The sequence below is a fragment of the Dermacentor silvarum genome, chromosome 8, assembly GCF_013339745.2.
Source record: "Dermacentor silvarum isolate Dsil-2018 chromosome 8, BIME_Dsil_1.4, whole genome shotgun sequence".
NCBI lineage: Eukaryota > Metazoa > Arthropoda > Arachnida > Ixodida > Ixodidae > Dermacentor > Dermacentor silvarum.
In genome coordinates this window covers 180,446,596-180,463,376 of record NC_051161.1, presented here as the reverse complement: position 1 = coordinate 180,463,376, position 16,781 = coordinate 180,446,596, and the positions used below count along the sequence as shown (strand labels likewise).

The 16,781-nt window shown below is 46.3% G+C and overlaps 1 protein-coding gene across 1 annotated transcript in view; it reads right to left on the bottom strand.

Annotated features, from left to right (window-relative positions):
- LOC119462605 (L-serine dehydratase/L-threonine deaminase) overlaps positions 1-16,781 on the bottom strand; it is a 139,025-nt gene that overhangs the window by 110,882 nt on the left and 11,362 nt on the right. The window lies entirely within an intron of this gene.

The following is a 16,781-nucleotide window of genomic DNA, read 5'->3' as shown; positions in this document are numbered from 1 at the left end:
GAAGGATGGCCAGCACAAGTTAAAGACACTGAACTTGTACCGTACTATAACAGACGTGCGGAGCTATCGCTGGAAGCAGGATGCATCACATGGGGAAGTCGTGTTATTGTGCCAACAAAGTTGCACGACGCGGTGTTGGGACTGTTGCACGCAGAACACCCTGGGGCGTCACGCATGAAGATGCTCGCACGTAGCCTGCTATGGTGGCCAGGACTAGACGCAGACATAGAAAGAGCGGTAAAAATGTGCAGCATTTGCCAAGAGATGCAAAACAGTGCCCCCGTTCTCCGCTCGAGCCATGGCCGTTTCCCGCCCGCTGCTGGCAGGGAGTGCATGTGGACCTTTTTGACTTTGAAAAAAACTACATTCCTCTTGTGCGTAGACTCGTTTTCAAAGTGGATCGAAGTGTTTCCTATGCGTACTACTACAGCCACGAAGACTATCGAGCGCTTGCGTAGTCTGTTTGCTGCTTACGGATTTCCTGAACAACTGATTTCTGATAATGGCCCTCAGTTTTCGTCGCAGGAGTTCCAGGATTTCCTCGATGCCTGTGGCATCCGACGCACGTACAGCCCGCCATACCATCCGGAATCCAACGGGGCTGCCGAAAGGTCGGTGCAAACTGTTAAGAGGAGCCTTCTCAAGCAGTTGATGCACGACAAGTAAGGAGATAACTGCAGACCAATGCGGTTGAGACTGGACGATTTCTTGCTGGCGTATCGGACAACACCAAACACGACAACAGGCAAGTGTCCGGCCGAACTGTTTCTGAAACGAATGCCGCGCACGAAACTGTCATTGCTGAGGCCATCGTTTCGGGATGACATGCAGACCAAGCAAGAAGTGGTAAAACGGCAGCATGGCCGACGGAGATCTACTTTCCGTTCATTCAGGGAAGGAGACTGGGTATACGTGAAGACGGTCAGGCACGAGAAGGTTTCATGGACGGAAGGGCGTGTAGTGCGGCTAGTCGGCCCTGTGACCTATCTGGTAGAGACTCAGAACACAGTCCGGCACGTTCATGTTGACCATTTGCGCTCGCACAGTTGTTTCCGACATGCAGGATGTGACATTGGAGCAGAAGCCTCGAGACCACCCGAGACCGAGGACCTTGTACGTCATCAGGAGGCCGCCCAAACCGCACCCCAGCAGGCGCATCATGAGGCTGACACGGCATTACCTCCCCTTCCGGATGACACAACAACCCCGGACCCGGCACCACCAGACGGGCAGGAATTGCAACTGCCCGCTTCGGACAACGACCATCCTCAGACGCAAGCTGAAGAGTCTTCCGTCTCCCCGCCAACCCTGCGCAGAAGCCAGCGTGCCCGGAAACCACCAGACCGATATGCCTCCCGCGATTTCCGTCACTGAAGCCAATCAATAAAGACTATGATTTGGGGGGGAAGGAATGTGATAACGTCAAGCGCTGACGCGCCACTGCGTTATCGCGTGCACTGATATCAGCAGCGGATAAGCAACCGCTGCCTATAAAAGTGCGTCAAACGAATAAACGCACACATCTTGTTCTGCACCTGCCACGGCTGTTTCTTTGAGTACGGCTGCCGCCTACTCGGCTGCCGCACAGTTCTGTTTGGATACAGTTCTGTTTGGGTGTTGATTTGCCGATAATCAGTACAAAGTCGCAGTGAACCATCTTCTTTGGTAACAATAGTTATAGGAGACGCAAAAGGTGAAGTTGAGGGCTTTATTATTCCAGCGTTCAGCATTTGTTGCAGCTCTTGTTTCAGCCATACTTTCTTTTCATGAGAAATCCTGTAGGCTCTCTTCCGTACAATAGTCGTGTCGCGGAGTTCAAAAGGCACTTCGGGTACAGAAGCTGCAGGTGGATATGTATCGAGGCATATAAGTTCGTGAAAAAAATGTCCATATGTCATTAGCGCATTTGGCAGTCCTCATCTGTGGCGGTGTCTGGACATTTGAAACCAGGGAGTCTAAAGTCACTTCATCTTTCCAAGAAATGTTCATTCGTAGCTTCTTCATGTCGGGTCTTGACAGTATAAAGAAGAGTTCTACATCACGCATAACCAGCGCTTCTACTGTGAAGTCCTCCCCAGCTCTTGTCCAAGTGTGCAGTGTTCGAGATGATCCATCGTAGCTCTTAACCGTTACCACTTTACCTTGTCGCGTGTCATCTGCTTTTACCATGGTTTGATTAATCAGACTTACTGAAGCTCCTGTGTCGACGAGGGCACTTACTTCTTTTCCGTTAATAAGCAGTGCCGTTTGTAAAACGTTTGATTGAATCAAGTAGACAGCCTCGTTTTGGTTTACACGGGTGGGACTGTGCACCCACTTTTATTCGTTTTTTGTCTCCTTGACGTCTCGGTTGCTAGGGAAATAGTCAGAAGCTGCGCTTCTGGTAGATGCTGTCATTGCTGTCGCTGTATTATCCGGATGAACCCTGGCTGGATGGATCCAATTGTGCTGCGCAACGGGCCCAGGGGCTTCATGGTAAACGTCCTTAAGACACCCCAGTAGGTCTTCAACTGTCTTAGGCGACCTTATTTGCACTTGCCTTTGGCATTCCTTTGTCATACCGTGGATGACTAACGGTACAATAGACGACTCAGGCAAAGTAGGATCTGCTAACAGCAACAGCCGTCTCTTCTCGTAGAAATAGTCAATTAGTGACTAGCTTTGTCCCATCGGTCGACCGGATTCTGATCAAAAGCCGAGATAAAACTTGCTCTCCAGTGATCCCAGGCGTCGTCCGGATGGTCTGTTATGCGGAGCTCATACCATTTCTTGGCATTGTGTACAAGAAATAGTCTCAAATTTTGCACTTTATCCTGTGACGTCAACCAGCAGTTCTTTTCGCAAAAAATTCAAAGAACTTCAACCAAGTGGTTGCCGACGCCGTCGTCCCATCGAACATGTCCGGCTTCACTAATTCAGCTTTGGGACCAATGTTAGCGCGCAGAGTCTCTGTTAGCATAGCAAGCAATTGTCCATGTTGCTTAATTTGAGACGCCTGCACTTTCAACATCCGCTCCATAAGCATAGCAATGTCCTGGCTATTATCATTTTGAAAGGGCTTGCTACTTGATAACTGTCTGAAGTGCTTTTCATAGTCGGACATTTTGATATTAATCTTCCACGTACCTCGGCTGACGAGATCTGCCTCGGTGACTTTAGCCTTACTTGCGATGAACTGGAGCAGGCTCGGTGACGTCGCTGTCTCTTGGACTTCGACTTGTTCTTCATCTTCGGCTCGGTATGACGTGACGTACGGTTGTCCCGCTGTAGTAGTACCAACTCGTACTTCTATCCACATCCTGTCGGCTGCGCCAATTGTAAAATAAAGGATCCGAGACTGATCAACTGTTTACTGATTTCATTCGATCCTCTCCTTCTTCTTCTCTCTCTTCACTTTCTCTTCTTCTTTTGACCAGGACGTTACAATGGTTAACAGAGCCGAAGCTCACCTAACTTGCAGAAAGCACGTGAGTCGTGTCAGCGCGATCAACACGCGGGTCGCGAATGGCGGCCGCCAGAAAATGTAATAATTAGCTAAAACAAGTTTCATGACATCTCCTTGACGTGAGGGTCAGCTGATAGGGCGGTATCGCGCGCCGCAGCCAATGAGCGCGCGGGAAGCGCAGGTGTGGCGACGTATTCTGGAATAGAGTGGTTTTAACGAGGCACATCGAGCGCAGCTGGCCCAACCATCGGTTGGAGGCCACGCAACCACTGGACGCAAACTCCTTCGCTTGCTCCTCGGCGCACTTTTGCTTGACCATTTTGTCTTAAACCGTTCGGCCTAAACCAGCCTGCTGTAGGCTGGGCTTAAAACAAGTTAGTGATCAGAATGCTCTCTTAGACATAAAAACGTGTTTGATTCATAAATGTACGCCTAGCGCAATTGTTTGGTTTTACCTTTCATGTAAGTGCACGAGATATCGACATGTCTCGCTACCCACTTCGTCGTCTGTCTGCAAGATCGCTTTGCTAAGAGCTGCACGCCATATATCAAAAGCTGTCATTTTTGATAGCTCATTCCACAGCCAACTATGTAAGCATTAGGCGTGCAAAATATAATTGAAAAATCTGTATTAGAAATATAATTATGCTTCCTGATCTATTTCTTGGTGTATGAACGAAACGCGAAAAAGTGGTTTCTGAGAATATCAGCAAAAAATAATTTGAACACCTGTAGCGCTCACAAAAAAAAAAAAACATCTAGAATAGCTGAAATTTACCAAATTCGTAGCTTGTCTCCTCCTGACTCATGTTTCTGTCTTATGTCGCCCCTGAAGCACCTCATTTATTTTTCTAGCTTGTTTTGATGCATCAACACCGCATCGGGGGGCCTTCATATTGAGCGGAATTGAGTGTATTGGTAGAAAAGCTTTCACTGTGTAAAGGCCATGTTCTATTGTAACTGGTTTCAACATGTCAAGTCTATCTTTGTCGACTATAATGAAATGACATAGCGTCATATACTACAAACTTCAGAATCCGAGGGTCTTTCCCCTTTGTCAAGTCGTACTATTGAAGCATCTATTCAAATGTATGGGGCAGCTCAATCGCATAATATATATATATATATATATATATATATATAGTGTGTGTGTGTGTGTTATTTTCATAATTTAGACACTTGTTCGCCACACACAAAATGAAAAAAATGCTAGTTTGTTTATTGTGTCAGTCTACTGTAAGTAATTCCTGTGCCAGATTATTTTATTGCGCAACACTCGACACGGTGGCCAACCGTGTTGAACCTCAGTGGAAATTGATAGCACAATGCCTATGATCAGGCACATAGCATTTTATTGCACTTCATTAATTGATGCTTTAAAATGTCACACTATAACAATAATGCAGAAAAGCTACTGCACTGAAATAATATACAAGTACATACTTAAAAAAACAATAATTAATCAATTAATTCTTATAGCGCCCAGGTACAGCTAGAGAGCCTGGTGCACTTGAGACACAGCACGCGAGAACACATGTGGTGCACGAAGCAATGCGAGCTAGAGAAACAAATAGGGAAAACGAGGCCAGTGTTTTCTCGTTTAGCATTGTAAACGACTTGACTGCAAATTTCTGTGCTCTCTTTCGCAGTGCTCATGAATGCCTACTCTACTAGTGACTAGATAATAGAGCGCACGGTTTTACGCAGAACGCGTTGTCACCAGTTCATCTGCTTCACACATGAAGGTAATCCATACCTGTTTGATTACACATTAACACTGTACACCTATCGCGAGTGAGTGAGTATAAATATCGTGCGTTTATTCTTATCCGATCTAACTTGGACTAAGCAGGTTGAATATGTAAGAGCGAGAGCTTGCAAAAGGCAGATTTTCGTCAAACATAACTTCAGGAAAGGAGCTCCCAAAATTAGAGAAGTGCTTTACTTTAGTATACTAATGTAAGATTCATTTTAGAGTACGCCTGTGCGGCCTGGGACCCGCAAACTAAAATCTTTTATAATATGCTTGAACTCGTACGAAACCGCACAGCTCAATTTGTTTCTAATAATTATAACATTATTTCTAGTGTTACTACAGCTATGAATGGGCTGTGATGGCAATTATTAAGCAGGCACATAAAAAATACATGTGATTAGAGATCCTTTCCAAAGTTTCTTGCGGCGTGGTTAAAGTAGGCGGGGAAACATACCTTCTGCCCCCTTATTTTACATCTCAAAGACGTGATCATCCATGGCAAATAAGGAAAATTAATTTTAGAATGACTGTCTCGCATAGCTCATTTTTTCCGTACACCATCCGCGAATGGAATCAATTGCCACAACAAATAACCGAATGCGGAACTGAAGTCGCGCTTCGAGCTTTGTTGTTGGATGTTTAACGGCGTGTGCGGGTATGTTTGTTGGTGTGTAATAGCGTGCACTGTTGTTTGTGTCATACCGGCCTCATGGCCAGTACAATGTATCCCCCCCCCCCCCCACCCGCTCTGCAATAATGCCTGCAGACGCTGCAGGTATTGAAAAAAAAAAAAAAAAAGCTGAACCCAAGAAACTATCCGTTGGTTTGCTATGAAAATAAAAAATGGCAACAAATGTTTCCTCACTTTTCTGGGTTGCCCTGTCTTGTGCCATATGAGCCCCTGCACTTTAATTCATTGTCATGTACATGTTAATGCAGCTACTAATTATTAAAGACAAACACCAAACCACTTTATTACATCAACCTTTCTACACAACGTAAGATCAGCGAACTCAATGCAAAGCTTAGTCACTTGATAACCTTGGTTTACTTTCTGATAAAATACAACTACGGGCCAGCTGTTTATGTTATGCTATACATTATTTTTCATTTTCTTAAATATGGCTCTGAATGAGCTCTCAAGGTCATGCACATCTCACTCAAATAATATGAGTAGAGCTTACAATAGTTCACTGATCATGTGCATCCTGTGCGAGCTTATTTTTTTTTAAGGGAAAAAGAATAAAACTAGAACACTCATTTACGATGCTAAGAGCATCAGTTCGATCATCCTTGTTTGCCGCCGTGGCTGAAAGAGGGAGCGTGCCAGTGCTTAATTTTTGTGCACTTAGTAATGTGTAGTACATTGTTTAAATGCTGAGTTAGGCATGTCTAATAGTGAAGGGGTAGTAAATTGGCCACCTAGGCGGGCAAGAAAAAAACATAATTATTTGATTTCACTCGATATAAGCCGTCTTATCAGCAAGTATTATTTGCTTTTATATTCTCCGTGAATACGTTTGATGAGTATATATCGGCATAAGGTGACCACTCTAGTACATGCACATCGCTTTTAGGCCACTCATAATGAAATGTAGACTCAATGCTTGACCTTCACTTCCTTGCTCCATCAAGTTAACCGCTTATGCACAGCATTTTTACACACAGTAAGAACTTGATTCATGGCTGAGCACATGTTTTATTTTTCTGCTTCAGTTACGGCTTTGTTTGGAAAGTTTACAAGCAGCAAGCATTAAATTTCTAAAAGACATATTTTGTGCCGCACTTAGTCTTTGGTGGTTTTATGTAGGTAAAAAAAGGAAACAAATTTCATGCATCAAAGTTCGTTAAGCAAACTCTTAAAATTGACGGAGAAAAAAAAAAAAGAAGCAATTCAAGTCTCCCACGCGTGCCGACCTACGCAGCTGTATTGGACAACAGTTGTACTTGCAATCTTTCGCTAGCGTCACCAGCACAACTACAGAAACTGCGCCATCTCGGCGAATACAAGCGAATATCGATAGCGATATATGGGGATTCTCGGACGAACCACTTTCGACGATACCATCACGTGAGGTAGAACTCGGCACGTTGGATCATTCGGGAGGTTCTGCTCAACCAGCCGAGGCAGATTTTTTTCTTCTAGCGCAAAAAAAACAAAACAAAAAAAAACACACACACGAACATAGAAGAAGAACGGGACGCACACAGATAAGATGACAGCCAATGCAACGCCCACTGAAAATGATCGTCCGAGAATACGTCCCATGTTGCGACATGATGCGATTGCAATACATTTTTAAAAGATGGCGCAGATAAGATGACTGCGCAATGTTTCGAACAAGGATGACCGCGCCAATGCAACACATGCGGCTGAAGAACAGATTGTGACAGCCTAAAGTCGCGTTTTCACCGTGACGCAGAAAATTGAACTCAAATCTACAAAAAATTACACCATCTTCCCGTAGGGGAACCTTGAGTAGTATGCGAAGCAGCCATGGGGTCGACCACGGCGCTGACACTGGCGTTGACGCCGGCGCTGTCCGTGGCACTCATCGCGGCGTTGCGGGAGGAGAATGAGAGGAGCGGAGCGCGTGTCATTATACCGCGAGCTACAGTGGCGCCGCCCAGCGGAGTATGCAGCGCCTACCGTCGCGCCTCTAACCTAAGCTGCTTCGCATTATCGCGCGCGCGCGGAGCCGCAGGTGTTGCCATTCGTTGCGCAATCCGGAGAAGAGCGTCGGAGAGGAGAGGAGGAATGCCGAGAGGAGATGAGACAAGGAGAGGAGAGGGACCAAGGCCAGACCAAGCGAACGCTCAGACCGGGCCATGGTGTAAATAGAACAGGTGATCCGACGGAAGCGCGCGGCGTGTCTCACTAATGTTGGGATGCCGCTAGGTGGCGCACGCGACTAGGAGGCTGGGCGTCGGGGGCAAACATACCCTGAGCGCCCGCGTTTCAGCTGTTTCAGCCTGCGTTTTTCAGAGCGCCAGCTAGCGTTAACGCTGTCATATTGAGCTTATCATCCTAATTTCCCGAAAGATTAAAGAGTTACTTGAGAGTGTCGCTAGGCTTGCTGCATTTTTAAATCAAAAGCCTATATTTCGCTCAAAGCGGCGCTAACAGTCCGCATTTTTGTTGAAGCAACTGACAATTCATTTTGCAAGTTACGTTTCGACGACGAGTTGCTATCTGTCGTCACTATACGCTGCGTCCCCCTTTTCATTTCTCATGCGAGAAGAGTGCGTAGGGGAGTACCCCGTACAATGTCCTCCTGAGTGTATATAAAGGCGCTTTCGCGTAATGCGGTGAACTGTGCTATCATTGTTCTGTAGACTCAAACGAAAATTTAGTTTGCGCGTTTCCCATACAGGCTCCGTGCATAGTATTGGGCCCATAAAGCACCAATTTAAAGGCTGTTTGTTTCTTATGAAGCATGCGGCACCTTTCATGCGTATATCCTTATACGCATGGTCCTTAATAAAATATTCATGATAGAAGACGCCGATCGTTTTTCTTGTTTATTTTTTATTCAAAATTACGAGGCAGCAGAAAAACAAATGAAAGCAACTTGCAAACCAACAGAAAGGAAGTCCATCGATGTAGAATATACATACCCAGCAGGCGCGTAGCCAGGGGGGGGGGGGGGGGGCTGATGGGGCTTCAGCCCCCCCCCCCCCCCCCGCCCGGAATTTTTTCGTGCTGGCATGCACCGCCGACCAAAACTACCACCGACGCCGGCAATCATTCTGGATTTTGTCTACAATGTCCTTTTCACGCTCGAAAAGACATTTCTGCACTAACATTGCGAACTCGGGCTGGATTTCGTGACAACGCCCTTGCACCTGGGGTCACGTAACGCAAGGAGCCCCATCCGAGCACAAACTTTCAACGGCTTTTCGATAGCGAGCGGGCGCGTTGCGGCATCTCGCAGCGGCCGCGGAATATACTGAGCGCATGGATTTCAATTACGAAACTTTATGGGTATAAAGTTCTCATAAACTTTTGACGCGAAAGTGCGCTGACATTTCCAAAGGCATGCTTTAAAAGATTTTCAATTCTAGAACTTCATGGGGTTAATGTTCTTATAAACTTGGGCCAACATGCGCGCACTGGAACGCTCGTGTCCAAGCCGTTCCATAAATGGAAGAGCGCGCTCGCAATCTCCCACACACACGAAAATACTAAATATCACCGTGACTGTCAGCTAGCAGCTGATAATTTTCTCCAAACATTTTCAGGAAGCGCGCCCAATGTGATTGATCAGCTGGACCAGGGCAGGCAAAATAAAATATGAGAAAACAGAAGAAAGTGAACGGCCTATTGTTGAGGATTTTTTTTTTTTTTTTGCGGGCGACAAGATCTGGCTCTCCGGGGCCACAGGGACAGGGGCCCTATGGATTTAAGCAATGGCCCTGCTGAAAATACAGGCATTTTCAGAGTGCTTCTTCGCATGCGAGCTGATTGTGGAGATACATATCTGAAGAACCATTTGGAAAGTTGCCCCAGTATTGCCTCGTATTTAAGCCCAGACGCACAAAACCAAATTATAGAAATTTGTGGTGACATTATCAAAGAAAGCTTAGATTCAAAAGCAGGCTGCTTCTCCATACTTACTGACGAAACGACGGACATCGCTGGAATCGAACAGCCTACTACTCCTGCAAGGTACCTAAACAAGTATGCCAACGACATCAAGGGAGTGTTTTAGGTTTTAGCACCGGAATAGATGCCCATCTCTCACTGCGACAGCAGGTTCTATGTAAATGTGTAAATACTGCTGCAGCTTCTAGTCACCCTTCCAGTGACCACTGCCAGCGCAGAGAGAATATTTTTTTAACAAGAGTTTACTAAAAAACTACTTGCGCTCTACAATGTCTGTGGAACGCATGGTTAGGCTGGCGCTTCTATACACCCACAGAGACGTCGGCATCAACGTGACCGTTTCGCTCAACTTTCCCGCCGAGAGAAGTTTGTCCTTTAGATAGCGAAGCAGAAAAAATCAATGCAAGTAAAAAGCACTGTTCCTTCAGGTCCATAAGTTCTTAATTAACTTTTAAAACCGCAGAAATTTTCGCCGTTTATTCTAGCAGTTAGCATCATGATCACAATTATCACGCGAATACAAAAATTACGAGGATACCAATAACCAATTTTGACCGACCTTGCTCATTGAAAGCCCGGCCCATGCGGCGTTCGCCAAAAACACTCGGATATTGGGTATAGTTCAACTTACCGCATCATCTGTGGCCTTCGTTTGTCCTTTTCTTTCCTTTTCAGCTACCTGCTTTTATTTCTTTTTTGAAACGAAGGAATACCCTCCTTTAATTTTGGGTGCAGAATAATTGTTGGCGTTGTGCACGCAGTTAAATTACACATTTTCGTACTGATTTATGCATTATTCCTCTATTATTCTACCCACATGGCACTGTCGCGACCGCTGCATGGCCCAAGTACATATCACGATTTCTGCGATCATAGTTATATTTTTGCCAGGATCATCTGTCTTTTTGTGCTCAAAGTTTACTATCTGTGACTGAGCAACATGTTTATTTGTCGTATTTGACGCATTATATACACTGACGTTTGCTTAAATACGTAGATTTATTGGAGACTCATACGTATTTTTAAATATCTTTCTGCGAGGTTTTGTGTATACAAGCAGTGAACTTTGTTTCCAGCGACCCTTTTTTTGCCCTTTAGCGAGTTGTATCTTCGCATTTGTATATTCCATTCTATCTTCGCATTTCTAATATATACTTTGCAGAACTCCCACTTTTTATTTGTACTCACTGCTGTGAGTATTATCTCGGTGTAATTACAATACACGACGAATTACACCTGCTCCTGCGCAATCTATTGCAACGAGGGATAGCGTCATTGAGGTTTCTTCCTGGCCGTTGCATATGTAGAAAAATGTAAACAAGGTTCTTGAATGACAAAGATTCATCAAAATATTTGTCCTCAACTTATTCATTTCATGGCCTTTACGTTTTTCATATAAGCTGCATGCACTGCTTGGCTGGTTTCGAACTGATATTGACCCTTTTCGCGGCGATCCCGTGGGCGCTGCCATATTTGATCACGTGGTGACGCGTCCATTGCTTGCCTCAACTGCCTCCGTTGCCTCCTTGTTTACAATGGAAGTGTATGACGCCGGCGCGGCTTAGAAAACCTCTGTTTTCGGAGATATCGTAGATGGTGACTAGGTGGACGACACAAAGCTTTGATCACAGCTTGAGAGAACATGCAAAAGCTCTTTCGGAGCTGATTGAGCTATGTCCAAACGGCGCAGGCAGTTTATATGGTGTTTCTTCTAAAAGCGGGGCTAAATATGCATTACAAGCTTTGCGATTATGAATTCAGTCAGGATTAGTGTGTTTTGCTCTTTGTTCTTTATTCGGCAAATATTTTGAAGCAGTGGCTTGTCAGTTTCTGACTCAGTGAAGTTCCTCGGTGCGGCCACTATCTGATTATTTTCTGCCTAATCGCTCGCGGGTGTGCTCAGTTCCGAATCCGATAGATTTGTTCTTGCTGCGCACAAGGCTTGAAACGTAGCTATATTGTACATTGTAATACCTTGTAGAAAATATATATTACAGCTAGTAACTTGCTTACTCTTGTGGACCGTCACGAAACATTCAGCTTCAACCATTGCTGCGCCATAGGTGTAGTCCGTCATTTATTGTGTGTATACAGTGCGTATATATTCAAGTGTGCGTCCATTCCCTTTATCTTGATACGTCGGCGATAGAGTGGGCGTAAGTTTTCCTGCCATTTGGACAGATGTGTATAGATAACGTGCGCGAAACTTACTATGACAGGAAGCGGCGCTACTCCTTTTGTCATTGTTTAACGAGTGGTACTCACTGTTGCCGACGTTCTGGGGATGAAGCCCTTTCTTTAAAGGTTAGCGATACAAGGCTGGTGGATGAGCAAATTTCTGTATCCTCGAGGAAAGCCGTACATCACGAAGTGCCGGTAACACGTTCGGACAGTTGCAGCAGCGGTCCGCGAACTTCGCCACACAGATTCATTCTATTCCTTAACATAACAGTCACTATTTTTGCAGCCAACTACTGCACGCGTCTTCAATCCACATTATTCAATCTAGCATAATTGGAGCACAGTGTGTTAGCGAAAACTCAGTTGCATTTCCTACAGCTGATCGCACAGAAGCAAGGTAGAATCGGTAATGGTTTCGTATTCGTGCGCGGTCGCTGAGGAGAGGTATGGTGCGCCGCCGTGAGCGCCATCTCGCTTCTCTAAAACAAACTGCTCCGCGAAAAGGGTCAATAGAGATGTTTTCTTTACTTATTAATTAGACAAAAAAACACAGAAGCATTGATATCAGTTATTTCTGCCACAATTTTCGGGGCATACGAATATATTCTGTTATGAAAACATACATATTTTAATGGACAGTGCATAGCGTTCAATAATTCGTTTGCAGCCAGGGGCGTAGCCAGAAATTTTTTTCGGGGGGGGGTTCACCGGCCCGACTGGGGGGGGGGGGGCAAGCTTCTGCTTTCCTCTACGTCCCGTGAACGATAATAAATATCGGTAGTTTAAGCAGACTCTATACATGTATATCAAAGACATGGGACCGCCCCCCCCCCCCTCGCGTGTGCTTGTGGAGAAATTAAGTAAAAATTAAAGTAAGCTCAGTAAATACAGTAAGTACGACAGGTACAGTGGGCGTTTGGAGGAACAGTCTCTCATCGCGCCACTGAATGAACCAGTCTTCTAAAACGCATCATTGAGACGACCCGTGTGATCGGAGAACACATCAATAATTGTTAATTTGCGTTAAGCGTAGAAGGCGTCGTCCTCGTCGGGGCGAAGGGCGTTTCACAAGTCAAGGGCGGCTATACGCGTGTAAATGTACGTGTGACCAGGCTATACCTACTCCCATAGCAATAGCTTGTTCGCTGCGTCTTTGCGCTAGAAAACTTAAATATGCGCTAAAACGCGTAAGGCTTTTTTTTTCGAAGCTTTCGTCGCCCTGCTCCCTCATACGAGAGGGTTGCATTTCCTGCCGCAAGTGCATGGGCCGCTGTGTCTTCCGCTGTGTGCGAGCGTGCAGCCGTCATTTGCCTTTACGTCAACAGATTCAGAATTGTACAGAATATTTCACCGCACAGCATAGATATGGCAAGTGTACGCATTTTAAGTAGTGCGTGCGACTCATTTCTGCTTCACTTACGCTGGTGCAAACAGGAAGCGGCCTCGTGCCTCGCAGAATCTCGACTGATTGGTGTACTAGTGATGCAGGAATGAACTCCGGTCTTGTTCAATGCATAGTGCACATAGTCAATTTCTCAGGACGCATGAACTCCGACGAGAACTGTCAACGCCTGCAACAAGAGTTTACTTACGCTGTACTGCGGACAGCGGTAATTCATGCTTGTCGGCTGTCTGTTTCATGCATTCTGTTGCGAATCGATGGAATTTCACTGCTGTCATCAACCCCTTCGTGTGTACATTGCTGGTTTGGGATTCCACAACAAAACAGCAACTACCAGCCTTCTGTAATTGCTGGTTTGGGATTCAACAACACAACAGTAATTACCAGCCTTCCGTAGGGGCGCAATCGCAAACAAGAGACGTTTCTCGCGCAGACTAAGCCTTCGTTCACACTTGGGAAACGGCAAGCGGGCGGAAAGGCCAAAGCGGGCGGAAAGGCCAAAGCGGCCGGAAAATTTTTTCCACGCCTGTCCAAGTTGTTCACATTTGTTTTGCTACCGCCGCGGCCGCCGCTGCCGTTTTCGTCGAGATCCATCTAGTCTGCGTATGTTTGTCGGCGTGGTGGCGCTCATTATCACATTATTTCGAGCAGTATGTTCATTCATTGACCCACGTACCATCATCAAAAGTGATCATTTTACGCAACTTCGCGTGTCATCTACGACCTTCGGTAAATTCCTTGTTGGCGTTCCGTAATTCTCCTCACACGGGTGCGGTAGCGCTGAGTCACAGGTTGGTGCCTAGGCGTGATAATATTTCTTTAATAGCTTTTATTTACAAGTTGTAATAACATTTCATCATTTCGTATTGTCGGTGCCTCCAGGACACCAAAGGGGCAACGGAAACACCACAGCTAAAACCCGGGCTGGCCCTTGTGTTGGGGCTCGTCAAAGCCTGCGCGTCCTACGTGAGACCTACGCTCTCAATCTGTAGTCGCGACGAGAAGAGCACCCCGCGACTTCTGCAACATACCATACACGTGCGAGGAGAATTATGGAGCGCCAACGAGGAATCTGCCTAACTATTGTCTGCCATGCCACCTACTTGTTTTCTAGAAATGGACAATGAATAAACGGAAGACGCGGACACCTCGGAAACGGTGGTGGTGGGTTCGCCTGGCTTTGCAAAAGCGCGAGAAGTTGGGTCACGCCAAGGCTTCGTTGCCGCACCTCCGGTCGCGCGACGTTGAATACTATCGCGAGTATTGCTGACAGTACGTTTTAGTGCCACTCTTGTCGTAGAGCAAGGGCTGGTTCTTGATCGCGTCGATCAGCATTAAAGCCTACACTTTTGGTGCCATGTTCAATTTTACGACCGGTTGTTTACATGCTAGTGTAGCTTCCAGTGAAGCAGAACGACGTTCCGCCGCGTTTCCGCTTCGCCATGGCGAAAAAATCGGCCCGACACCGATTTAGCTCGCAGCCTGTTTTTCTGCCTGTTTTGCCGCCTAGGCGGGCGGATTTTTGCAAGATTTTGCCGCTTCCGATAGCTTCGAGACCAAGTGTGAACGTAGCCTAAGATCCTGCGCGAGCGCGACCTAACCGGCACCTGAAGGGAAGCGGCGGAAATGTATACCGGATATTTCGACCACCAGGGGTCTTTAACGTGCACGTAAATCTAAGTAAACGGGCCTCAAGCGTTTTCGCCATCATCTAAAATGCGGCTGCCGCATTTGTTGCTTCATTTGTTGCGCATTTGTTGCTTCAGAATGCGGCCACCACATTCTCGCCTAAAACTTCACAGAGTGTCAAAGCCTTGACAAACACGGTGACAGTTTTTTCCATAGGCAGACATGATTCGCTGTGGATTACCAACCCAACGGAAGCGCCCAGGAATGAAATTGTGATAGTAGCACCGGTTTCATGAATTATGTCAGCGCGAAGCGACGTGAACAAAGAGTGGGTAAGTGGGGGGGGGGGGGCGGAAAAAATTTCGGGGGGGGGGTTTGAACCCTCCCAACCCCCCCCCCCCTGGCTACGCCCCTGTTTGCAGCATCTAATATACAATCAAATTGGCAATGCAGTTATTATAAATGCATTTGATCCCTCGACAAATTCTACAAGGGGGAGGCCGCGCTGCAACCTGAGCCCCCCCCCGAACAAAATTTCTGGCTACGCCACTGATACCCAGCTGTGACATTATTCCTGGCGAGACGGATTTTCAAAGAGGGTGTTGAAGTTGATGCTGTCGGTGTTACCGTCATGTGATGCTGCCCTGAAGTCCTGAATTTTGTGAGGTCTTGTAGACTGCTCAGCTGCTATGGCTAACGTTTCCTTGTCCACACGAGAAGTTTTTTGAGCTCTTGTCTCTTGCATCACATATACTTTTGCCTGCGGTTCTTGTAGTTCACTGCCTTCAGGTTTTGATTTGCGCTTGCCATCAGCTGGAGTCTATTCTGTGTTGGCTGCGTTATTCTGGTTCTGGCCGTCTTCTATTGGCACGTCAATTGCTAGCTCCAGTAACTCGTGATTCACAACATTTTGCTTTCTGTTTCTTCTTTTTCGTTTGTGCTTTCTGCCTATTGCTGTTTCTTTCGGGAGCGCTTTGAAAGCGTCAGTTGTCACGGAACACGGTTCTTTGAAAGTGTAGTGTGAAGTAGCCGGAAAATGAGTTGGCACAGCATCTCTAGCTAGATAAGCTCTTCGGGTTGTGCTGGCTAAAACAACTCCGTCGTGCATTGCCGTCCATGTGCTTGACACGTACATTGGGTCGAAGTGTTTTCGCACACGTAGTCCCCTGGTCGCCGTACTCGGTCTTCACGTTGTATGGCATCCCGCCATGCTTGCAGTCGACTCGTCTCTTTAGGGACACTGGACATACATACTTTGTCTTTGCACGAGTCATATCCACTCTTGCAGTTTGGAACGAAACACTTCTTGCCCATAGTCAGGCTAGATCCGTCTCCGCCAGGCAACGTCGCGGCTCAAACGGCAAATCTCTCTTCTTCCCTTTCTTGCGATTAAACAGATTCGTCCTTTTCCATTATTTATACCACGGGAGCACATTATTAAGCGCTTACCGAGAACAAGGGTGACTGATTGCTCAACGGCAAAGCAAACGTTGCAAAATATTAAGAAGAGATAACTTATCGTTGGTCCGCACCACTTTTCTGCGACTGCTTCCAGGCATTGTCAAACGCCATCTGCTAGATCCAGCGACGCGACCGCAATGCCGGAGACATTATCGTCTGTTTCGGCGCCTGAGGGATTTTAATTAGTATAGTGGCACACAGAAACAGTAAAACATTAGTTAATTATTTTAAGCGCGCTTTACGCACAGTTACAATTATTTACACGTTCGAATTTCCCGCTTTTTCAGCCTCCTAACGTGTG